This window comes from Ambystoma mexicanum, chromosome 11 (assembly GCF_040938575.1).
Source record: "Ambystoma mexicanum isolate Mex_15411 chromosome 11, UKY_AmexF1_1, whole genome shotgun sequence".
Taxonomy (NCBI): Eukaryota; Metazoa; Chordata; class Amphibia; order Caudata; family Ambystomatidae; genus Ambystoma; species Ambystoma mexicanum.
Genome location: NC_090934.1, coordinates 889,793,429 through 889,818,634, shown reverse-complemented (window position 1 = coordinate 889,818,634; position 25,206 = coordinate 889,793,429). Strand labels below are relative to the sequence as shown.

The following is a 25,206-nucleotide window of genomic DNA, read 5'->3' as shown; positions in this document are numbered from 1 at the left end:
CCTGCCCTCTGGCCCATCATAGTGCTTCAAAAGCATCTCACCTCACTGTAAATTTCACATGGGGGTAGGGCAGGGCTGCCCCCTTCCCAACATTTGCCTGTTAGAGAGTAATATGTTAACATGCTGGTTGTAAACCCCTTCTGGAGGGTTCCATGTGTTAATTCCACCGCAAAAATATTGTGATACAAAAATATTGCCATATTTTTGCAGCAAAATTCACACATGAACCCTGCGGGGACACCCCCGCAACTCCTGCATCATTTTTTAATGTGCGTGGGACACCCCTGCAGCCCCTGCTCCCACATAATATCCTCCACAAAAATATTGCCTGTGGCGAACCAAACGCCCATATCTACAGCGATATTTTTGTTGGGAATATTATGTAGTGATACCATCTGGAGGAATATAAGATCTGTGGCAATGCAAGATTAAGCAGATGTATGGAATGGTTGATAAAGAAAGCTTTAACATTCTGTCATTTTTAAAACATGTTACAGCATTCATTTTATTTGCTTGTTATTACCTTTCGTCAAAGTTCATGGTTTACGAGCAGTAATTCTTTAGTAATAGCTTTTGCAACCACTTTATCTCAGCCTCTATTGTCCATGTATCTAGTTTAATAATTGCACAGCTACAAAGTTAACACCTGACACTATGCTTCTGATCTCCTAGTCTGCCAGCTCCTTGTTTAAGAACTGTACATAATGAAAATGATGCATTCCTTGTGCCATCTTTCGACTTTCAGATAATGCAAGGAACAGAGCTGAAACATTCGTATGGTCAATTAATAAAATTATCTTTTTTAAGATATGTATTACACAGGACCATAATGTAGACCATGTCCCTCCATGTCCCTCCATGTCCCCTTTTCTCGTCCAAGTACTTACTTTTGATGTCCTAAATTCCCTTGTAATAATTAGTCTTAATCTGATCAATGAAAAATAGGGGTGTTCCGTGTTACAGGCTCGTCATGCTCTCCATGGTACCAGTGCTCATCCAGCTCCCCACGCCACCTGAGGCACAGCAGGCACTCAGCACTTGGACGCAAATAACACACAGGAGACCAAAAGTAGACTGTAATTGGCTGCAATGCAAACACACACCAGTGCATGGCTCATCCTTATAAACAATGGAGTAACTAAATCTATTCTCCACCCATAAACCAGCATGCATAATGCTCATATGATAACAAACAGGTCATTTTGCAGAACAAGAGGAAGAAAGTACATTTCACAACTGCAGGCTGTTTACTGTGAGACAGGCTCTGACAGTCTTGGAATTTGAGCCAGCAGCTTCATTGCTGTGTCCGTTCTCAGGATGGGCTCTTCACGTACAGCAGTCTGAGGCATCACAACATTCCACAGCTCAGCTGTGCTCTGCTCTGCAACATCGCTTGGCATGGGTATTCAGCTGTTATGCCAGTCTCTTAAAGTCTGTAGGTGAGTCCCTTTGCATCCGATGTATCTAAAATATTCAAAAAACCAAAGTGCACTATCAGAAATGGTAGCATATGCCCAATCTTTTCTCTTCAAATGTGATCTATGAACCACTATAACAGCTGTCCAAAACCTTGCATTACTTCTACATAAAGCACACTGCAATAAAACTATTCTGATACGTACATACTCAATAAGGAAGCAAAACAAATAAAAACATTATCAAAACAAGACAACTAATTTAGGTCTTAACTCCTCTAAAGCCATTAATTCACTGTACTGTATTGCATGAACGCCCCCACCTCCATCAGCAATTATACGGTGTGCATCTAAAACAACAAAAACAGTCATTACTACATGTCTCTCCCTTTCTAGCTCTGAGCATCCCTGTCACTCTAACATCCAGCACCACCTTCTTCATGTGTATGTCATGTGTGTGTGCACTGTCCAAGTCAAAATCAATGTTTCTCTTTCCAGTTTATAGTCAACCTCTAGTACCTCTGAGTCACTAGGCGAACCTGCAGTCAGTGTCAGCAACAACGTGTCAGTGCTTGCCATATTTCTCCCAAATAGCATTTTGCAAGGTGAATACTTGCTCGCCAGCCAATCTCTCATTTGTCGGTCATGGAGAACAAACGACAGCCATTCGTCCCACTGTGTGCCTTTCACACTTATCTGCTTGCACTGCTCCTTCTTTGGCCCCTCTTTCTGTTTTTTCTTCCAACAAGTAACACACATTTCCACATGCTCCTGCCAGCCCTCTGTGGTTGTGGGCCACCAGGCCATCTCTGTTGGGCACTGAAACACATGTTCTTGCTCTTTCTCTGCATTCATAGATTGCATCATTTGTTCATCCTACCTTTTCTGATCGGCCAGGAGCCGCTCACATTTCCTTTGACCCTCCTTCTTTCTATTCTGTAGGATAATCTTCATCACTTCAAGCTGTGGGCCCTCTGCCACATGCTACTCCGTATCGTCTATGAATTCCATTAGCTGTGGCTGTAGGTCATTGTCGGGTGTCATGGGCCACTCTCGCTCCGATGGAATTATCTTCTTTCTTCTTAAAGCCAACACCACCGATTGTAATTCACCATACTTTGCACTTTTCTCCCCCATACACTATTGAGTCTTGCTTCCAATGACCGCCTTCTTTATATGTGGGCCTGTCAATGTCCTTCTCTGTTACACATGCCCTGACAGACAATGTCCGTGTGTCTTTTGACAATCTCTGACATGCCATCATGTAGTTTCCCTGACACTACCACTTCCAATGGAATTTTGTTCACTGCCCTGTATAAGGTGCACACTGCACAGTCACCCGTCCTACTGAAATATAGTTTATTTCTTGCCCATTTGTCGGGTATGTCTCCCCCATGCCGTCAGGACCCTGTTTTTGTGTGTCAGAATGCGGGTGGTCTCCTAATAGCGGCAATCACCATAGGAATTGGGAATATGTGTAACCTGCCTCTTTCTCTCTGCAGGCACCTATTTGCCAAATCGGTCTTTGCACTACTGTTTTCAAGCATGTCCTCTGTCCCCTCTATTGCACACAGTTACCTCCCCCAGTATCCAGCCAGCCAGTGTCTCCTCCCTCTTCCTCCCCTTACTTGGAAATACATAGAGCCACCCCCACATCGTTCTGCATCATCCGCCCCAGCCCCCACAGGCACTGGTGCTAGCACCTCACAATCCTGCCCCTCTGTGTGTTTTCCCTCCGCCCACTCCTTGCACTCCTTCACCGGCACTGCTTTTCTCACTGTCAGTCATGCATCATCAGCTACATTCAGAATGTATGCCCACCCCTTGGCGGACCTTAACTTTTCCTCCACCTCCACCTTCCCTTCAACTACCCTCATTATGTCACCTGGCAACAGCCGCCATATTGTGGCCCACATGAAAGTTTGTGTAAGCATTGCTGCAAAATCTGAGGGTCTCTGATCCCTCCCTATCTTCATCACCTTTGTGATATCTCCGTGCTTTGATTGTAGTTCAGCACTATCCCCCCGTCCCTTCCCTGTGGTACCCTTTGTAACTGCTGTACCTGGGCAGCCCCCACCTACTTATCCCTTTGCACTGACTGGAGGACCACATCCCAATTGTCCACTATGCTCCTCAACCACTCCAGCACTGTCCTCGACCCCGATTTATATGACATTTATGCCCCCTCCTCTTGCCTGGTCAGTGCACCGGCATCTGCCATATTGTAACTGACACTGTAATCTGTAACTGTAATCTGTAACTGGTATATGCCTACAGGTTAACTCATGCTTCCGACCTCAGACTCCTACCCTGTGCCCTATACAGCATCAACCCTTCACCGTCTCTCCACGACAGGGACCCTGATGTATCACAGGTGCCTAAGAATGCTCTGACCTGATTGCAGTAATGACGTTGCCCTTGCAACCAGGTACTGTATCACTGCAAAACTCTGAGGCACTGTCTCTGTATTACTCCCAGAGTCACTGAAGACTCCAGATTCCCCATGGTCAAGCGCACAACAGGTACAGTGAAAAACACTTTTTTCATGTACTGTCATGATCCCTGCTTCCAAGGGGTCAGGACTTGCCCCACGACCTTGGAAGCAGGCCCATAACTCTGATCCCAGGAACCAGCCAGTCCCTATTGGGACCTTTTGGACCTTGTCCTGGCGCCAGTGGCACCAGGCTCATGAAGGTGACTGGTCCCGGCACAGGAAGCGCCGGGCTCATATTAGATAGGAGTGCTTGGTGGACCTACCTGTAGCAGACCATGCTGCTTACTTACCAGCTAGCTGGTCTCCTGATCCTTCTCTGCCTGGGACTACTTTTTCTGTCTGGGTGGAGCAGGAGCCACTCCCTGGAAGCAGAACACAGGAACTCTTCTAGAAATCTGGAACTCTTTTTCTTACCTGGGTGAGGCCGTGGAAGAAGACGCCTAAGCACTACAGAAGGCTATTTAAACCACACCCGATTGGTTTCACGTGCTTCGCGTTATTCTGCATCTGCAGCAGGACGCTCACCGTGTCAGCTACTGGAAACCTCCAGCTCCAGATCCTGTGAACACGAAATCACCTGCTGGGATCCAATCTTCAGTCTTCAGCAGCTCCTGGAAAACAAAGGCACAGGTTAGGCTAAAGCAAAGGCATCGCATCTACTTACCTAATCCAACGGCAGCATCCAAGGCGCCTTTTTCAGCCTTTCTCTTCCGGCATCCGACATCTGCAAAGAGAAAGAACATCGGTCAGTAATATTTAACTACAAAGTCTGCTTACCTGTGTTACGCCCGTTCCAACTCAGCTCGCGCTGCATTCCGGCACCTGCAGGACAAGATACATCGGTTAGTAACGCTTAGTTACAAGACTGCTTACCTGTGTTACGTTCGCTTCCAATCTGTTCGCGCTGCACCTCGGCACCTGCAAAGACAAAAGAGACATTACGGTGCATTCTACAGCGCTAGTGCAGTCTTCTACTTACGTGCCATTAGAAGAATAATCTTCACCGCCACAGCATCTGAAAAGGAAAAGACATAGACTTTAAAGTCTTAAGACTTTTGAAAGAGAAGAGAACAATCTAAAAGGAACTTAAATACTTACAAGGCACGCTTGTGCAATAACGGCGTCTTCGCTCTCAGCTAACCCTCTGCTATCAAGAGTCAGAGCTCGCATCCAGTGAAGCAACTGGACCCAGCGCCCCTGCACAAGACGCAGGATGGAGAGTCCGGCATTTACCTATCTAAGGTAAGCGCAATTATCAACCCAGTTCCACGGGGAAAGAAAGGGCGAGAGGGGCTAGGAACTTTCCCAACCTTCCAATCACTAATACCTTGGTTTACCCTTGCAGACACCTCACTCTTCAGCTTAAACTTTCGGTGAGAAGGGGGCCCTGTCCGGGAGCAAAACAAACCCTGCGCCTAACACTGAAGACGGTATCCCCACCAGATCAAGGCCTGCGCCTCCGAGGGAACCAGGTGAGCGTTACAGAACGCGAAGCCTTACCACATAATTCCCACCCAGGCGCAATGGAAACCTCAGACACAGACTAATTGGCCCATTTACTCGGGGAGTTGAGGGCGGAAGTACACGCCGCACGTCAGGAAACAAATGCCCTAAGGAGGGAGTTAGTGGTCTCCAAGGAGCGAACAGACGATTTGGCTAGGCAATTGCTGCAAGCCCAAGCCGGACAAACTCCTCTACCCACCCCTAGTGGGGGCCACGCTCCTACAGCATTCTCAAATCCGGTGCAAATCAATCTACCAGGAAATATACCTTTGGCTCCGCCCGAACGCTTTTCAGGTGATCCGAAAAGGTTTGCTGTGTTCATCAATCAATGTCGCTTGCACTTTTTGTGCAGACCCGCCGCTTTTCCAACGGACCAGGCTAAAGTGGCCTTCGTGCTCTCTTATCTCAGTGGCAGTGCCGCAGATTGGTCTGTTCCTTTAGTGTCTCAAGATGACCCCATTCTCCATAACTTCCAGGACTTCCAAGCCAGTATGGAGAAACTGTTCGCAAGGCACTATCAGGGACAGGCCTTGGACAATGAACTTCTTTCACTACGACAGGGCAATCAAGATCTTCTGACTTATATTGCATCATTTAACAGACTAGTGGTGGAAACCGGATGGCCGGAGGATAAGAGGATCACACTGTTTTACAGAGGTCTGCGTGGGGAATTAAAAGACGTTCTGGCTCAAGTGGTAAATCCTCCACAAGACTGTTCCGAATATATCGATCTGGTAGTGCAATTGGATCATCGACTACAGGATCGGAAAGCCGATCGATCCAGATTTGAAACCCGACTTTTTCCAAGGCCACAAAGTTCCACGAAAGGAACTGATTCTGTGGAACCCATGCAAATAGGGGTTGTTAAAGGACCTTTAACCCAAAAGGAGAGGGAAAGGAGGAGACAACTGCAATTATGCCTCTATTGCGGAAACTCAGGGCACTTTCTTCGAGATTGTCCAGTGAAGCCCAAGAAAAAGATAGTAGGGGCGTCTGATAAAGGTACCGAGAATTCTGAGCCGGGAAACGACCTCGCCCGGCAAGTGTAGAGGTCCGCTTGCCGAGCGTTAAAACCAGTTCTTTGACCTTGCATTTCATCATGCCCATGGTCCTCGTGAGTCCAGAGCAACCTAATTGTATGCATGCCATTAAAGCATACATTGATAGTGGCGCAATCGGGAATTACTTGGACTGTGAACTGGCAGCCAGGATGAATCTATCTCTTTGTCCAAAGGCGGTGAAAGACGTCATCACCACCGTGGATGGGACGGAAATAGCTTCCGGACCCGTAACTCACACCACCATGGAAGTAACGTTAGTATGCCAAGATGGGCATCAAGAGAAGATCGTGTTTGATGTGATCAAGGCCCCGCAGTTTCAAGTCATCTTGGGAGTCCCTTGGTTGGAGAAACACAATCCTCAAATTGATTGGCGAGCAAAGACAATCCGGTTTCCAGAATGCGCTTCTACCTGTTACCCTCAGCCCTTCACCAAACTAGCTGCAACTGTTTCTGAGAGTCCACAACTGCCTCCCGAATACCAAGAATTCCAAGATGTCTTTCGGAAAGACCAAGCTAATTCTTTGCCTCCCCACAGATCATACGACTGTCAGATAGACCTGATTCCCGGATCCACTCCTCCGTGCAGTCGGATTTATGCCCTCACTGAACCTGAAAATCTCCACCTAAGGCAATATTTGCCTTAATATCCATTACCTGGCTAATGGATTCATCCGTCCTTCGAAGTCCCCGGCCTCCTCAGCTCTGTTCTTCGTGCCAAAAAAGGAGGGAGACTTAAGAACGTGTATAGACTACCGTGCCCTGAACCAGATTACAATCAAGAACAGGTATCCATTGCCATTGATCCCAGAACTACTTGACCAAGTCAAAAACGCCTGTATATACACTAAGTTGGACCTCAGAGGAGCCTACCATTTGGTGCGAATAAAGGAGGGCGATGAATGGAAGACGGCCTTTCATACCAAGTATGGACTGTTCGAGTATCAAGTGATGCCCTTCGGGTTGTGCAACGCACCGGCCGCGTTCCAGTTCTTTATGAATGACGTGCTCCGTGAACTCATTGATGTGTGTGTAGTTGTTTACATTGACGATATTCTGGTTTATTCGTCCTCTGAGGCAGAACACCGAAAACACGTCACCGCAGTACTGGAGAGGCTCCGAAAACACAAACTTTTTGCAAAATTAGAGAAGTGCATCTTTCATGTCACTGAGGTCGAATTTTTGGGATTTATTTTGTCGCCTGACGGAGTTCACATGGACTCGAGTAAAGTAGACGCAATCATCAAGTGGCCCTCACCAACATCTGTAAAAGGGGTTCAAAGTATGTTGGGCTTCGCCAACTTCTATCGTAGGTTTATTCCAGACTTCTCTCGGGTAGTCCAACCCATTACAGCTCTCCTCAGAAAAAACAAACTTTTTGAATGGTCTACCGAGGCAGAACAAGCCTTTCAGGAGCTAAAGACTAAATTTACCTCAATCCCGATTTTAAAACATCCCCGCCCGGAACTACCTTACATCGTCGAGACCGATGCCTCCAGCCTCGCTATGGGAGCAGTGCTTTCACAAAGAGATCCAGAAACCAACCAGTTACACCCGTGGCGTTTTGGTCTCACAAATTCTCGGCCCCAGAAATCAACTACAGCATTACTGATAAGGAACTTTTGGCTATTAAGTCCGCCTTTAAGGCCTGGCGGCATTATCTCCTAGGAGCCCGACACACTGTCACCGTCATTACTGACCATCGTAACCTACAGTATCGTAAATCAGCCAAAGCCCAATCCTCCAGACAACTTCGCTGGGCATTATTTTTTGCCGAATTTGATTTTATAATCACCTACCGACCAGGCAATAAGAATGGTAAAGCGGATGCCCTCTCTCGAATTGGAGTAGATGAACACATGGTTAACCCTGAGCCCGTACCTATTATTCCTGAACAAAGAATCCTGGGTCTGATCGGCATGCAATCCATTGAAGAAATTGAAGCCCAGGTTAAACAACTTGTAACTCCAGCAGACATACAAAAATGGCATCTTCAGGGGGAAGACTTCACAGTAAAGAACGACTTATTGTACTTCAAGGAACGACTTTATCTACCCTGTACTAGCTTACAAAATCAAGTCATCTCTTGTTATCACGACTCCTTAATGGAAGGACACCCGGGTATGGCCAAGACCTCGGAAAAGGTCAAGCGTCACTTCTGGTGGCCATCTTGGAGAAAGGACATCAGAAACTTTGTCATGTCCTGTGGAGTGTGCGCCCAAAACAAGAGTCCTAAGGAGAAACCAGCAGGCCTCTTACAACCAATTGACATCCCACCTCGTCCCTGGCATACCCTCTCCATGGACTTTATCACCGACTTACCTCCCTGTTCCGGATACAGTGCAATCCTGGTAATCATAGACATATTCTCAAAAATGGCACATTTCATCGCACTAAAGGGTTTACCGTCAGCAGCAATCCTGGCTCAATAATTTCTTGAAAACATCGTTCGGTTGCACGGCTTTCCTTCAATTTTAATCTCGGACAGAGGAAGTCAATTCATCTCCCACTTCTGGCGGAGTTGCTGTCGGTTGGCTCAAATTGATGTGAGACTTTCAACCAGTCACCACCCACAAACCGACGGTCAGACCGAAAGGACCAATCAGACTTTGGAACAGTACCTACGCTGCATGCTGCAACAGACGGAAGGAACTTGGAAGGACATCCTTTGGATAGCCGAGTACGCTTACAATAACTCAGTCCACTCTGGAACCGGAAAGACCCCGTTTTTTCTTTTGTATGGTAACCATCCTCGAACCTCTAACCTGGATCCACCTCAGGATCTTGGAACACCAGCAGTTGACCACCTACATTCAACCATCACCCAAGCCTTCAAGGAAGCTACTACCCACCTTCAAAGGGCCAAGGAACAATACAAGAAAGGAGCAGATCAACATCGGAAGGAAGCCCCTCAATACCAAATAGGAGATCAAGTCTGGTTATCCACCAAACATTTACCCCTAAAGGGACCACACACCTTTCACCCAAGATACCAGGGACCCTACTCTATCACTGCCATAATAAATCCAGTAGCGGTCAAGTTGGATTTACCCCCTCGTATGAAAATGCACCCAGTCTTTCATGTTTCACTACTAAAACCTGTTCAACCAGAAACCCGATTGACTAAATCTCCTGAACCTATCCTAGTTGACGGAGAACTCGAGTTTGAAATTAAAAATATCCTGGATTCCAAGATCTCCAAATCAAAACTACACTACCTGATTGACTGGAAAGGCTACGGCCCCCAAGAAAGATCTTGGGAACCTGCAGAACATGTACATGCACCTCGACTAATCAAGAAATTTCATCGGACATTTCCTAACAAACCAAGACCTCCGGAGAAGTCAACCTTGGGAGGGGCCTTAAGGGGGGGTGCTGTCATGATCCCTGCTTCCAAGGGGTCAGGACTTGCCCCACGACCTTGGAAGCAGGCCCATAACTCTGATCCCAGGAACCAGCCAGTCCCTATTGGGACCTTTTGGACCTTGTCCTGGCGCCAGTGGCGCCAGGCTCATGAAGGTGACTGGTCCCGGCACAGGAAGCGCCAGGCTCATATTAGATAAGAGTGCTTGGTGGACCTACCTGTAGCAGACCATGCTGCTTACTTACCAGCTAGCTGGTCTCCTGATCCTTCTCTGCCTTGGACTACTTTTTCTGTCTGGGTGGAGCAGGAGCCACTCCCTGGAAGCAGAACACAGGAATTCTTCTAGAAATCTGGAACTCTTTTTATTACCTGGGTGAGGCCGTGGAAGAAGACGCCTAAGCACTACAGAAGGCTATTTAAACCACACCCGATTGGTTTCACGTGCTTCGCGTTATTCTGCATCTGCAGCAGGACGCTCACCGTGTCAGCTCCAGGAAACCTCCAGCTCCAGATCCTGTGAACACGAAATCACCTGCTGGGATCCAACCTTCAGTCTTCAGCAGCTCCTGCAAAACAAAGGCACAGGTTAGGCTAAAGCAAAGGCAGCGCATCTACTTACCTAATCCAACGGCAGCATCCAAGGCGCCTTTTTCAGCCTTTCTCTTCCGGCATCCGACATCTGCAAAGAGAAAGAACATCGGTCAGTAATATTTAACTACAAAGTCTGCTTACCTGTGTTACGCCCTTTCCAACTCAGCTCGCGCTGCATTCCGGCACCTGCAAGACAAGATACATCGGTTAGTAACGCTTAGTTACAAGACTGCTTACCTGTGTTACGTTCGCTTCCAATCTGTTTGCGCTGCACCTCGGCACCTGCAAAGACAAAAGAGACATTACGGTGCATTCTACAGCGCTAGTGCAGTCTTTCTACTTACGTGCCATTAGAAGAATAATCTTCACCGCCACAGCATCTGAAAAGGAAAAGACATTCTTTAAAGACTTAAGACTTTTGAAAGAGAAGAGAACAATCTAAAAGGAACTTAAATACTTACAAGGCACGCTTGTGCAATAACGGCGTCTTCGCTCTCAGCTAACCCTCTGCTATCAAGAGGCAGAGCTCGCATCCAGTGAAGCAACTGGACCCAGCGCCCCTGCACAAGACGCAGGATGGAGAGCCCGGCATTTACCTATCTAAGGTAAGCGCAATTATCAACCCAGTTCCACGGGGAAAGAAAGGGCGAGAGGGGCTAGGAACTTTCCCAACCTTCCAATCACTAATACCTTGGTTTACCCTTGCAGACACCTCACTCTTCAGCTTAAACTTTCGGTGAGAAAGGGGCCCTGTCCGGGAGCAAAACAAACCCTGCACCTAACACTGAAGACGGTATCCCCACCAGATCAAGGCCTGCGCCTCTGAGGGAACCAGGTGAGCGTTACATGTACCCGTTTTATTGTAAATCCCAGTCATGCACGTCAAGAAGGGGAGTACCCAGGGATCGGCACTCTCTGTTACAGGCCTGTCCTACTCCCCACGATACCAGTGCCCCCATGCTATCTCAGGCACAGCAGGTACTCAGCACTTGGACACAAATAATACACAGGAGACCAGAAGTAGAGAGTAATTGGCTGTAATGCAAACACACACCAGTGCATGGGAGGGTGCACACTGCTCTCCGCCTCCAAAGCCCGGCTCGTCCTTATATACAATAGAGCAGGTAGGTTTATTCTCCACCCATAAACCAACATGTATAATGCACATATGATAACAAACAGGTAGTTTCGCAGAACAGGAGGAAGAAAGTACATTTCGCAACTGCAGGCTGTTTTCTGCGATGCAGGCACTGGCAGCTTTCGGATTCGAGCCAGCAGCTTCATTGCTGTGTACATTCTCAGGATGGGCTCTTCATGCCTGGCAGTCTGAGGCATCACAGCATTCACCAGCTCAGCTGTGCTCTGCGACATCGCTTGGAATGGGTATTCAGCTGTTAGGCCAGTCTCATGCCGAACAGAAAATGTACTATTCAGGCAAATACTGAATAGTTCACCTAAGTATTCAGCCAGACCTGAATAGTGAGCCGAATAGTGATTTACTCCTAGACATTTGTCAATATGTGTATAGAAATGCTCCTTCTGAAATATAAACGTAGAAAAATTGCATTAATTGGCCCTGCAAAATAAAGCAGATGGAAGGAACTTGACATAGCTCTGATATATATAAAGGTGCAAAATGGTGCAAGTACCTAGGCATATAAAGGCAGTACAGAACAAGCCAAAACTGTTGACTTTGTCAATGCTTGTTTTAGCAGGATTTCAGTGAAGGACGTGCATAGTGCTTAAAACTGCCCGATTTGACCAAAAGAGCTAGCATACGCTAGAATGTGGTTTCAGCATTTCAGGATTTGCCCTATTGCCCTAGCGGCCAGTCTTAGCTTGATTCAAGCTGTATTATTTGCCAGCTGGACTTACATCTTTCTAGCGCATATTTGGTTCTTGTTTTCCTTTTAGTATGTACTTTTATTTACACTCTAAAACTCCTTATAAATATATGTTTAAAAAGAATGCATTACAGAATTTCTTCTGGCTTCCTTAATACAAGACCTATTTCCTGTTTGACGTGTTAGAATTGGTTGTTCACTGGGGCAAATCTGCAGAATGCAATGCAATCGCTGGCTTTAAAGTTAAGCGCACTGAAGCCACTGGCTGCCTGTTTCATGGACTGGAAAAACACAAATGTGTAGGAGGCTGAAATAGGAGGGTTTTTACAAGTATCCGGTCATTCCAAGTCATTCCATCTCTTGCTGTCCCTGGAACTGACCTTGACTACAAGATACAGTTGACAATGGGGTCTGTGTGAATCTATTCACATAAGGAGGGTATGGGGGGACTTCCACTGTGAGGTCTACTCTACTACAGAGGCACAGCATGATGTGTCCATTAAACGCCTTTGTTGAGTCAGAATATTCAAGATTATTTAGGTACTGGTCACGGCCCCTACTGCAGACTGCCCCTTCAGAGGCCCATTTAAATGCTTTCCTTTGATGGGGCTCAGACTCAGCCAGCAGGGGCTCAGGACAATGCAGAATTGTGTGTTTGTTTCCGAGCCAGCAATAACAGAAGAGTGAAGAGTCCAGGAGGCATTTGCATTTTCCTCCTCGAGCAAAGTGGCCTTTTTGGGATCTGCAGACAAGGTCCCACTCGAGGCCCACCTCTGAATGTGAAAAGAGGCCAATGCAGAATGCACATCTCTCTAGTGCTTGCGTGTAGCCCACAGTGCAGCGCTTGTTGTAAACATGCCCCACACTGAATGGCACACGCAGTGCTTGCTGCTACTCGATCTATGGAGCATAAAGTTCTGCCCTCAACCAGGATCGGACTGGCCTATAGGGCAAGGGGCCCATGGCTGAACCAACAACACAAAATACTGGTGTGGGCTCATTTTTTGGGTCAAACTAGGGGGCCATTGTTGTGGCCAATGTGGGACAGTTTCATGAGTTACTTCACTAAGTGGCTAGTAGTTTTGACGAGTATGGTTGAATTAATATTCTTTCAAATGCACAATTTGCATCATATTTCAAACCTTGGCATCGAAAATGCAGTTCTCATGACTCACCTCGACCCTAACCGGTGCTCACCTACTGGCAGAACCATGAATTGTCATGCCTGAGAAAATGGAGTGCTGCATTGTATGCACATGTCTTTGGGAATGCCTCTGCTTTTATTTTTGTTGTGAACTTAAAGAGGTTAATGTGAACCCCCACTACGTCTCCTGAGTTAGCATGGAAGTAGGACAGATTTTATTTTTCTGATGCAGCACCTGTTTTGACTGGGAAGTAGGTGCTGCAAGAACAGTAGAAGGCACAGGGAAGACAGGGAGCTTCTGCTTTTCACTGAAAGTTGTTATATCAGAGCTGCTGTTGTGGAACAGGAGGCGAACAAGAAGCCTTGCTCCTGCATTGCCGAGTCTTGGACAGGTTGATATGGATTAATTGCGCACCTTCATGTCCCCTTATTTTGGGCAGGTCTGTGGCTGTTCTACACGGAGAACAAGTCAGCTATGCTTAATTTAGGACCCCTTTTACTCATGATATGATATGGTAGATTATTTATAACGAGCTTAATACCCAGAGGTTGCTAAGTGCGGACCGGGGATCGAACCTGTGGTGCTCCGTGTCTTCTTGCTTCCAAGGCGAGCACTTGCCTCTGAGCTATCCTCCTGAGACATGCATATCTCGAAACATTTCAAGCTGAGAAGAGCATCTGTTTTCTTATGAATAAGAAAGCGAGACCCTACTGCATGGGCTGGTGGTGAAGAGCTGTGGCAATTACGTTCACTGCCATCCCAACACAGGGTATTGTATTCCCACCTGGGAACTTCGGCAGAGATGACAATGGGCAGAACTCTGATGTTTTCTATCTGCCTGTCCCTCTCTGTACATATATATATAAGCATTAGAATTGTGACAAAAGTCCATAGAGCGAGAGAATAGACCTTGGGCAGGGTAGACCCCTACTGAAAAAATGCGGCCCGTATTATGCAGTTGCTTCATACAATAGAAAGAAAGAGCTGGCATTCTGCCCTTTAATTAGAAAGACCTTGAGGGCAAAAGGCAGGCGTGTTATATTCCATTGGTGTGCACAATTGTCCCCTGTCCAGGCTTGCGGTCCGGATAGGATGAGCGTCTGGTGTAATGGTGGATCGGATTAGATGAAGGGCAGAGTTGCAGATCCTCTGCACTGTAGCACGTGTCTTTCCGTCTACATCATGTATGACTGGACTACGTAGCATGATTAAAAGATCAGAGTTGCAAAAGGTTACTTACGCAATACAGATAAATCCCTGGACATGGCTTTCACCGGTGGAAACAAATGACAAATGTAGAGACATAGATAAAATGCCACCATACTCTCTACCATAAAGATAAGAAAAACATGAAGCAGATGATAGCTGCCGAAACAGACACCTGCTTACGAAAATAGGAAACCAATGAGCCAGCCCCTGCTTTGTGTCCTCACTAATAGAAGAGGTCCCTGTTTCAGCAAGTAAACTAAGAGCTTGCAGATGCTCGAGCTGCAGGGCAAAAAACTCACTCGGACGTCCACACAACATGTTTATATGGCAATGCTGTCCCCCGGTGGCATTAATGCAATACTGCACCCTACTAGCACCAAATAAAATGATACCTCTAATGTATTTATGTATTGCATTTATTGTACGCCCAAACCCTGAGGTATCACGGTGTAGTTACAGACATCTTAATCAATCATTGGCATTCAAGGTACATATGTGTCCAGAACAGGTAAGATACAAAAATGTACACGACAATTGTATAGTACAGATAATAGTAACTTAGTTACTTACATTATTTACAAAAGTTATAGTCAAACTCCTTAATTAGCAAACTCTGGGAGTGGGGTGGTAGGCCAGTGTTAGCTGGGCGTGGGCAAGCTAGGATTGGTTGAAAAGCCACGTTTTTAGTTGTTTTTTGAATCACTGGAGGGAGTATTCATTTTTCATGTTTAGAGGGAGAGAGTTCCAATGTTTGGGGGCCATGACTGGGAACTACTTCCTCCTGTTCTGGAGTTTTTGAAACGCGAGACCTCAAGGGCCGAGTTTTTATTGGATCTAAGCATTCTGTTAGGTTCTTTTTTTCTTAAGGATTTATTGATATAAGAAGGTGCTTTCTTAGTTAGACAGTTGTGAGTAACACACAGTGCTTTGAATATAATTCTCGCTTCAATGGGCAGCCAATGGGCCTCCCTCCTGTGATGTGGTCTGATTTTTTTAGTCCCAGGGCAGCTTGTAGAGCTTTGTTTTGCATTAGTTGTAGTTTAGCTAGGTTGGCTTTAGAGGTACCTAAGAGGAGTGCATTGCAGTAGTCCAACTTGGATAATATCAGTGCCCTGTCTATCGTGATGCCGCTTTTAGGTGTGAGGAACTGACGACTTAAGGCAATTAGTTTGGAAGTTTAAGAGGTAGATGAGGATAGGGCATTTAAATGTTTTGTCATGGTTAAGTTGGCGTCTAGGTAAACCCCTAGCGTTTTTACCTGTTTCACTATTGGGATCATGGTACCATCAATGTTAATTGATGTGTAGTCTGCCTGAAAAGCATTCATTTTTGATGGGGAGCCCACGATGAGGATCTCTGTTTTCCCATTGTTGAGGCATAAGCTGTTCAGGGCCATCCAATTCTGAATTATTGTGTATATTTTGTCGATGACCAAGATGTCATAGTCGTAGTCCCCTGTGATTGGTATGAGGATCTGTGTGTCATCTGCAAAGTTGGTGTAGATGACACCCATGGCATCCAGGGCTGCAAATAGTAGCTTTGTATACACATTGTAGAGAGTGGGCGATAGGCATGACCCTTGGGGCACCCCTATGGGGACTAGTGTGGGGTCGGCTGCCTCATTACCAATGGAAACAGGGGGGTCCTGGGAGACTCTCTGACAGACATGAGTCCTGGTTACAAGAGCCTTACCCAGAGTCTTTAGCTCACTATCTTTCACAGAGGAGAAATATCCTAAACATATCAGTCTTTGGGGCAGTCCAGCACCGAAATGCTAGGCAATTCTCCTCTGAACAAGAGTACCAACAGCAACCCCAGACATGTGTTTCGGTCTGGTTGAACCTCATCAGTAGGGTGTTGCTCTGCCTCTCTAAGAATAGTGAGAAAGGGGTCCACGTCTGGATTACCATAGTAACTTAGTGTGAGACCCAAAGTTACTTGAAATATGCAAACAAGGGGGGTCCAGGGAGACTCTCTGCCAGACATGAGTCCTGGTTACAAGAGCCTTACCCAGAGTCTTTTGCTCACTATCTTTCACAGAAGTAAAATATCCTAAACATATCAGTTTTTGTCGTCCACTGCGGCAGTCCAGCATCGAAATGCTAGGCATTTCTCCTCTGAACAAAAGTACCAACAGCAACCCTAGACATGTGTTTCGGTCTGGTTGAACCTCATCAGTAGGGTGTAGCTGTGCCTCTCTAATAATAGTGAGCAAGGGGTCCATGTCTGGATTACCCTGGTAACTTAGGTGAGACCCAAAGTTACTTGAAATATGCACACATTGTAGAGAGTGGGCGATAGGCATGACCCTTGGGGCACCCCTATGGGGACTAGCATGGGGTCGGCTGCCTCATTACCAATGGAAACAAGGGGGGTCCTGGGAGACTCTCTGCCAGACATGAGTCCTGGTTACAAGAGCCTTACCCAGAGTGTTTAGCTCACTATCTTTCACAGAGGAGAAATATCCTAAACATATCAGTTTTGGTGACTCAGTGCTGTTTTCTTTTTGTGAAGGCTAACCAGTAATGAGTCTCTTTGTAAGACCAGCATTTCTAAATTTTCATTGTTAGCAAGCACAGCTAGACCTGCATAAGCCCCCATACCGTCCATGCTGAAATGCAACCATTTGGGCCTGCAAATGCAACACATTTAGTGGAAAACCTCCAAATTCCCTGAGTCCTTTGTTGCAAACTACCTTTACAAGGGCTGTATGAGGAGGCAAACTTGGCTCCGGACACATTTTTCTCAACTTTTCTTTCTCGCTCAGAAGTGGATGTGGACATGCATGATAGTGTGTGTTTGCCCCCATTAATGTGTTTAGCAGAATGGTGGATAAGCGACTGCTACTTTTATACTATTATGTCCACAGAACTTTCACCGTTTCTAGAACGCCACCGATATTATTACTTATGGACTGAAACCATTTCAGTAGTTCTTCACAGCCTTTATTGTCCCCCTGCAACACTGATTTTCTTTGCAACAGACATAGGCACAAGCCCAAATGTCAGTCTGTGATCATTACTTTGATTTGTAATCCTCCTGATTGAAGAAGTTATGTAGATTTCACAAAACCATGCTTCTCTATGGCAAAATAGAATATGCATTCAGTCATATGGATCACCACAGAGTGCACTATTATTTTGCTGTCCAATTCCCAGAGATGATAAGCCCAATACTTCATGGAAGTTGCGTAGTCCATCACCTGCCAGCAAAAGCCTTTTTCCAGCAAGAGAATGTTCCAGTGTTACCTGCTCTTGATTCCACACATCATGTATTGCAAGGAATAAGTAATTGTGCTTTATTTATAGTAGAAGGTTTTCAATAGGAACTCCAGTCCAAATGTTTAACATTGCATAGGACATAGAGAATATAATTAGTTGTGATAAAAAAATAACATTGATGGGGTATCAACATACAGAATGTTAAAAAAATAAAAACCTGTCATTGCCACCTGGCATATCTGACAGCCAAGGGACATGTCAGAGGATTCAGGTAAGGTACTAGACATCTCTGTTTGATCTGGCTGACAATACATACAATGTCATTGGTATGAGAACTGCAGCAGCATAGCCAACCCACAGTCAATTTAATTCCGGAACTGAAACCTCACACAATGCAAGGCAAATAGGATTACCTGAGGATCAAGCAACATGTCGGTTGTTTCACCTACAGTACTTGAGAGACCTTCTTTTTGCTGTGCCTATGACAGGAAACAGTACAAGAGTAAAAAAACAAAGGTATGAACAGTTCTAGTTAGATGGGTTTAGCGTGCATCTTCAAAAAGGATACTGACATTGGAAAGCTGAAATGTGAGAAAAACAGCTCACTGATGACAACTGATGTAAAGGAAATATTAAGTGGCACAGTAAATAATATTTCCTCAATCAGTTTAAAGGAAGATTAGAAGCTAATTTTCAGATGGCTAACATGCATTCTTCAAGATATATCAGAGGACAGTAGATCAATTAGAAGGTGGAAAAAGTTGTCGGATATTATAGAGTGTCTGGTAAAAGAAAGTTCGAACAGCATTTGCCAATAAGCTGTACTGGACAACACGTTTTTGTAAATTGAGATGACTTCTACATCTGTGAGGAAAATGCTTGCTGCACTTGTTGTAAAAATTACCTCATATCTCTGCGATGACACCCTTGGAAAAGCTGGAAACCTTGCTGGAAACCTTGGAATGTGTAAATCCACAGTAGACCATTATAGTTTCAATGACACGCCTTTTTGGAAAATGTGGAGCACCATACCGGGTGCCTTTGCATGAGTAAAGTTGGAACATCCCATTATGACACAAAAAGGCATGTTATTTAAGAAATGAGTTCTAAAAAAAGGAAATTTAAATTACACTATGTTGTGGCGTGAAATTCATTTGCTTTAAAATAATCAATTACAAACTTGATGCATACATTTGAAAATAATAAAATTGTCACAAAATAATGTTTGATTGGAGCAATTTTTTAATCAGAACTAAATGAACAAAAAGGATACACTACAGAAAGAAAGAACGGAAATACCTGTATGGCGAAGATGGTATAAGTGATTCAGAATTGAAGACAAAGTCCAAAGAAGAGCATGGTCTTTTCTTTAAAATTCAAAGTCGACTTCATACCCTGGGATGTGGGGGTGTATGTGAATTGTGGGTGGATACTGGATGGGTTATCCTTTGAATGGTTTGATAGTGTCTGTGGGGACAGGAAATACAATGACGTAGAATGGCTATATCTATATATAGAAGTTGGAGGTGTTATCAAAATGATGTCAGTCGACCATTTGTTTATGGCTGCCATTATTGTTGACATTGCATAGTTCATTCTATCAGTCAACGTCTGGGATAAATCATGTCTATGTTTGCAGTTTTCAGAAAGGCATAGAAACATGTATTTCTTATTTGCTCAATTAAATAGCAACTGCGAAGAGCTGTTGCTTCCTCTGAGACTAGTGGAATGCCCAGCTTGATATATTTTTGCTAAATTATTAATCACAATCTGCATTTTGTGTTTGGAGATAGTATCAAAATAACGTGAGGATACTGGTTGCTTTCAGTCTGCAGGGCCAATTATTTATGTTTCTTTATTCGGGCCGTCTTCAAAGGACTAGCTCAAGACACTGTGGGCCTCATTACACGGATGGCGGTAAGGGGTTACCGGTACCGGTATTTTACCGGTACCGGTAAATCCTTACCGCCGTACTACGAGGTCCCTTTGCGGGTTGGGGAATTTAACGCCTGCTTTTTGCAGGTGGTAAAAACCAACCCGCAAAGGGACCAGTGGAGCTAATTACGGTACCGCAATTTGCGGTACCGTAATTAGCACCTTCCCCATTCCCATAGAGCCCTATGGGGCAAAAATGGGAATGGGGAAGGGCAATGGTGGAAGCGGGAATTACCTCCCCGCCAACCTTGGAATAGGGCGGTAATTCCCCTTTCCACCAAGGCGGTGCTGGTATTTTACCGGCATGAACCATGGCGCTAATAGCGCCATGGTTCACCGCCATCCGTGTAATGAGGCCCTGTGTCTGCAGTGCCCATTACTGCAATGGCATATACACCTTTAATACTCTGCATTGTCAATTGACTCTAAAAGGAGGGCCATTGTCATTTCTTCTGTGACTAATGGCACACCCACTGTGTTACATCCTTTCTAAACTGAATCCACACTTTGAACTTGTATATGGTGTCACAATTATATGAAGAGACAGGTCAATCGTGGCCAGCAGCACCGATAACATATGTTTGTTTGTTCGAAACATCTTCAAAGGTGAAGTCCTCATTTTGGTGGTGGCCATTACAGTAATGGTATATACACATGTATTCCTTTGTGTTGTCAATTGACTGTGAACAGAGGGACATTGTTTCTTTCCCAAAGATGAGAGATACACCCACCTTGTCAGATCCTTGCTTAACTGAGTCTACACTTGGAGATGGTGTCAACATGATGTGAGGAGACAAGTCACTTCTGGCCAGCAGTACCAAATAACGTATGTCTCTTTGGGTGGACCATCTTCAAAGCACTAGTTAGATACATCACGTTTGTGGTGGCTGTTAGGGAGAATTCTCAGAAATGTGCTAATTCATTTCTACCTTAGAGACCCCCAGCTCTTTTGCTGGACTTTAGGATGTTTAATTTCTATCCTGGAGAGAGTGAGACATTTTATCCCACTCTCTCATGTATTACTCATTGTTTAGAACACTGTGTTTCTTTTGGTTTTGGAGTCTGACAAATTCCATAGGCATCATCTTTTTACATTGTGACACACAGCACCTTCAGTGCAGGGGCACAGGGAAGTGTTTCAGATTTTCCAAAGGTTTAAATACCTTATCTTGGTGAAACAACTGTTTCCAAGAGCAGTAAAATGAAACTGACTTTACTTGCCTTTTGTAACTTTGTAGACCCAGGCCACACTATCATCCATAGAGTGCTGCAGGGGTTACTACTGTCTCATATAACTTTTTTTGTTACCCTTTCTACAATTAATGGTTGGGGGCAGTGGTTACTTGTTACTACCATTGAGTGTTTTTACCACGGGCTGCGTTCGCAGCTGCAGGATAGCACCCAGGGGTGCCCATTTTGTCAAAATTGCCCTGGTCGTCTTTTTTTTCCATTTCTTGTTAGAAATGTCCTTCTTGAGATTTACTGTGTCTTTGGCGGGCTTCAGTGCTGAATCCCGCCTCTGGCTCCAGCGTGTCTGGCAGGGCAGGAAGTGAGGAAGGTGCCCGCAACTCCCTGTACTTAGTCTCCTTGGTTACAGGAATATACCCAAAGGTGATTGGCCAGCTGGCTGTCCTTGGACAGCCACTCTGCTGGGTGAGTGACATCTAGGCTGCAAATGAATGGGAGAAACTTGCATAAAAGGCAAGGTCTTTTGAACAGAAGGAAGAGATGAAGGAATCCGAAGAAAAACTTGGACGAGATGCTTGCTGCAACTCCTGGACCGTTGGTTTGCCCGGTGAAGCCCTGCAGCAGTGCTGAAGCTCCAAATTTGCCTCAACTAGAGAAGCCCTGCAAAGGACAACTTCTTCCCTTGTGTTGGTGGGACCAATCGACTCCAAGACAAACTCATCTGGAAATCCTCTCATTGCTGGCTGTACTCCATTTGCTGTGGCAGGAACCGAGTGTCAGGGAGAGGAACACCAGAATCAAGGGCATAATTTTTATGTTGGACACAAGCTCCAGGAAGATCCTCCGGACTCTGTCAAAGCACCACTACCAAGCCTGAGTGGCCTCAATAGAATGTTGGACCCCAGAAGCAAGGAAAGCCTACAAGGTATCCTAGAACGCGGTGATGCTATTGGTGAGAAGCTGAAACCGCGAAGTGCCGCTGATCTGAACTTTGCCCATTGCTGCCGCCGACGTTCGAATCGTAGTGCAGGAGTACCCAGACGTCGTCACTCTTGTCCCAACGACTGAGGCCCAGGAACAACAGGATCTGCCATACTACAACAGGAACAGAAGCCAGCTGGAATCAATTTCTTCAGACCTAAGGTATTGTAAACTATGGGGTACTTACCTCTTGTAGTGTAACTTGCTTGCTCCCAATTGAGACCTGCATTTGTTGCCTTTTGCCGAGTTGCTTGCAGCTTTGCCCATCACAAGCCTCCCAGCTTGTGACCCAAAAGTGATTTAATTTTCTACAAAGATCTCTAAAGCATTGTGCAAGACTTGTTTCCTACCTTCAAGAAGTGCTTCCGCTCCACTAGTCTTTGCTCAAGTGACATTGGCTGTCTGGGCTCCCTGAAAGACTCTTGTAACCTCTTACTTTGTATTTTAACTATCCCGTCAGAAAGTCATACATACCTTACTTGTATAGCTGGGAAAGGCTTAATCTACATTGCATTGGGAGGGGAGGGGGGGTTCAAAAGTGCTGTTTGAGAAATGTGTTAACCCTTCTTTCCTTCCCTAACCTTTTCCTTTTGACACCAAATTCATTATTGCTCTAAATGTACCAGTGATATATCAATGTTCACAGTGTCCTAATAATTGAAGTCACCTCAGAGTGTAGGAAGTGTATGTGTGCCATCCCAAATGTGTATCTACTGATTTATTGAAATTGAGAGAGTGTATTTTGAGTTATATTTAAGTGTTACATATTTGCTCCCTTCTAAAGAAGGCTTATTCAAACCGTTTAAATTAATAAATTATTGTTTAATCAAGAAACCTTGAGTATAAGTGTTATTTGGATACTTGTCACTGTGAAACTCTAAGTTTCAACCCTACAGCTCACATTGACCCCTCTTGAGATAAGCCTGGCTGCTCAGCCACTCTACCAACTTGTGTAGTACATGCTCATACCAAAGTCTGGGTTAACTATTGCCAAGAGGACAAGGCTGGTGCTGTCTCCCCCACACGGTACTGCATACAATCTTGCCTTACAGTGGCCATTACGGTAATTGCATATAAACCTTTATTTTTTTGGGTTGTCAATTGACTGTGAAAGGAGGGTCATTGTCACTTCCTCCAGGACCAGTGGTGCACCCACCTCGTTAGATCGTTTGAAATACAATTAGCACTCTCTACAGTATGAAGGAGTGGGTTGTCTCAAAAGGATTTGAAGAAAACATTTGCCAGTTGCGAATATCTCTGTGTACCTATGTTTGAAGCATACTTCATTTAATATGTTTGTATGTATAACTTTTGTTGAACCACATTTTTTGTTATCTATGAGATGTTGGCCTCTTCACTATGGATAACATATTGATAGGTTTCTACAACAAACCCATAGAAAGTAGAGTGCAACATAGTAACCGGATACATATGACCTGCGCCCATGCACACCACAGGTTTTGCATGTGCATCTCCAACAGTCCTCAATGAACCACACCCTACTTTTTTCAAACAGCTGGCTTCAAAGAGGGAACCTACAGTGGCATACGGGTGCCATACAATATCATTAACATTGCAATTCAAAGGATGATGTTAAGCTCATTAGAGCCTAGACAGCCATTGATATCTTGAAAAATATATTTGCAAATACAAGGATTATCCCCAACAATTATATAGAAAACATGTGCGTGGAGGCATTCATTTACATGCACCATGTCATGTTCTTTTTTTTTACAAAATGTACATGTTTGAAATCATAGATTGTTGTCTTGACATGGAAGAAATATAAATACCACTGTGACATTTATGTACATGCCTTGTCTATATAATATTTTTGTGAAATAATATGATATCAGAACAACTGCATCTACGATTTACTTTTTATGTGATGCCCTTTAGGTGCATGCAACTGTATTTTTCTCATATTTATGAACAATGAATATTTGGATTTAAAAACTCCTATATTGACAACCATGGGACAACATGTCCATGTTGACCACTTATTGACAGATACCTTTTGAGATGAAATAAGGACCTTTAGCATACAACCTCAAAAAGTGTTTCAGAGCAGAAAAGAACAACCTCACAGGTGCATAAGCAATTGGATCTCAGCGAAAAACATTATGCACATGCGCTGTAATGTGACATGTCCATGTAGCAATGTTTCAGCATTAGAAATATAATCACTGTATAATAGTGTACCAAACATCACCATTTATATATTTTTTTAAAGCATGACTGCACAGCAGAATGTCAGGGCACACATCATGTGAGTATAATGCGACAGAGTATAGTCAATATGTTGGGACCAGACATAAGGTGTAAAACAATAACATGCTTCACAGTGAAGAAAAGAAAACAAGCAATTCAAGTAATAAATAAATTTTAAATGTTTTAATTGACATGGGAAAATAATTGAAAATAAAATTAAGATGTTTTAATAAATCAATAAAAATAAATACAACTATGCTAGATGCAGAATTTCCACAGTTTATACTTCCCTTCACGTTTGGGGCATTGCACCTGCATCCCACCAATTGACCAGTCGCACTTGCAATCTCTTGCCTGATAGCTCGTACAGCACATGCTGGAATAACACTACAGACTCTGACAACCAGTCTTCTGTGAACCCATCAAGTATAGGCCCTGTATGCCACAGGCCTGTACCATCTGTTAAAAAGAATGGAAATTGTTCACTTGACAGAAGAGAACTATGAAGTTTAATTTGTTGAGATTTATTTTGAAATTGTATATGCATTTTGAACTGCACAAGGCAAAAATATTGAACTGGTGGTGACAGCAAATATCTGTAAACTTAGCCATATACAATTTAAATATGAGTCCATAGGAATTAGCAGGAGTGAATAATAAGGAATAGATTCATCAGAAAAAAAAAACATTTTATTGTAATTTTTTAAATCAGAAAATGTGTACATTTACAGTAAAAAAGGAACAGTCAAACAATGATTGGTTGACCGTAAACAACCCACAAATATTACATACAAAGGATGTGAAACACTTGAGATTGTGGTACATGTGGATTGTACAATAATTTACACAAATTGCAAGTCGGTTAATATCTAAAATAAATCGACACCATTCTCACTTATTACTGGGAATACGTGAACAGACAGTACAACAAATTGTATGCATAGGGACAATCATCATTTGAAGAACCAAACATGTAAGGCACGCTGCCCGGAAGTCACTTTGCTGTGATATGCATAGTGACAAAGGATCATTTTCAGTTATATAGGC

At 44.5% G+C, this 25,206-nt stretch overlaps 1 protein-coding gene across 1 annotated transcript in view; it reads left to right on the top strand.

The window, feature by feature from the left end:
- The window catches only part of LOC138503894 (mucin-5B-like), a 1,431,798-nt gene that overhangs the window by 363,860 nt on the left and 1,042,732 nt on the right, over positions 1-25,206 (top strand). The gene's annotated exons all lie outside the window — the stretch shown is intronic.